The sequence below is a fragment of the Gastrolobium bilobum genome, unplaced genomic scaffold (assembly GCF_033153095.1).
Source record: "Gastrolobium bilobum isolate Gb01-03AN ecotype WA unplaced genomic scaffold, APGP_CSIRO_Gbil_v1 utg62955, whole genome shotgun sequence".
NCBI classification, from domain to species: domain Eukaryota; kingdom Viridiplantae; phylum Streptophyta; class Magnoliopsida; order Fabales; family Fabaceae; genus Gastrolobium; species Gastrolobium bilobum.
Window position 1 is genome coordinate 1 of NW_026895630.1, and position 1,405 is coordinate 1,405.

The 1,405-nt window shown below is 40.7% G+C and overlaps 1 non-coding gene across 1 annotated transcript; it reads right to left on the minus strand.

The window, feature by feature from the left end:
* Nucleotides 1-806: 806 nt before the first annotated feature.
* Nucleotides 807-913, minus strand: LOC133285555 (small nucleolar RNA R71). The gene has a single exon (XR_009748023.1). It is a non-coding gene; the product is annotated as a small nucleolar RNA R71 (small nucleolar RNA).
* Nucleotides 914-1,405: the final 492 nt, after the last annotated feature.

Consider the following 1,405-nt stretch of genomic DNA (forward strand, 5'->3'; position numbering starts at 1 on the left):
GATTGTCCAACTAAGTTTGCGATAGTGAATTAGTGCTTGAACCGTAATCCTCGTGGGAACGATCTCTTACTTAATCATATATTACTTGTACGATCGGTGCACTTGCCGTGAGTAGCAACAAGTTTTTGGCGCCGTTGCCGGGGATTACTATTTCAACATTAATAGTAGCTATTAATTCTTTAGATTGGACCTTATTTTCTGTTATTTAATTTTCTGTTATTTAAATTCAGTTTTATTTTCTTATTTTATATAATCTATTTTTCTGGTTTATGCGAGGTACCGTTGACACCGATTCCTTGCAATTCGACCCGGAGATAGAGAAAACAGCAAAAAGAAACAGAAAACTTGCTAAAGAAAGAAGACAGCAAGAGAAAGAAGCTTCAAGCTCAACAGAACCAAGAGAAGAAGCAATGGGAGACAACAATGCACCTCCACCACCTCCGAGAACGTTGGGAGATTACATGACTCCTGCTCGAGTTCCACAGACGGCGAGTATTGTTAGACCAAACGTGGATGCTAACAACTTCGAACTCAAGCCGGCACTTTTACAATTAATTCAGAAAGACCAATTTGCCGGAGGAAGCACGGAAGACCCTTACATCCATCTGGAAAACTTCTTGCTATATTGTGATACTTTGAAGATGAATGGGGTGTCTCAGGATGCTATTTTGCTCAGATTGTTCCCATGTTCACTTAAAGACGAAGCAAGAGGATGGTTGCAATCGTTACCTCAAGGAAGCATCACTCACTGGGACGACTTGGCAACCAAATTTTTGGACAAATTTTTCTCATCTTCGAAAATGGCAAAGCTCAAGGCGGATATCACTTCTTTTGAACAAAAAGAAAGTGAATCTCTATATGAAGCATGGGAAAGATTCAAAGGACTGCTTAGGAAGTGTCCTCAACATGGCATTGAAGCCTGGGAACAAGCGAGAACTTTCTTCCAAGGGATGAAGCCCAACACAAGAACATTGGTGAATGCTGCATCAGGAGGGTCCTTGAAAACAAAAACTCCAGAGGAAGCCTTGGAATTATTAGAGTCTTTAGCCTCTCAGGAGTATGATAATGCTCCCGTACCACAGAGAAGAGCGAGGATTATGAAGCTTGATGGCTATGATGCCATCCTGGCCCAGAATGATCAGATTCTACAGTTTAATAAGAAACAACAACAACAACTAGATGCTCTCACAAAGCAATTTTCTGATTTTCAAGTTTCTTCTGTTAATACTCCAGTAGCTTCTGTTAATACTTCTTCTATTGTTTGTGATATATGTGCAGGTGCTCATGCTACTGATGACTGCAAGGCACCCGAAACTGCAGATGTTAATGGAATTTGGCATGATCAAAAAGCTCCATATAATCCAGGGAGGAACCAATACGGCAATAATCAGAATCAAGGGTGGAG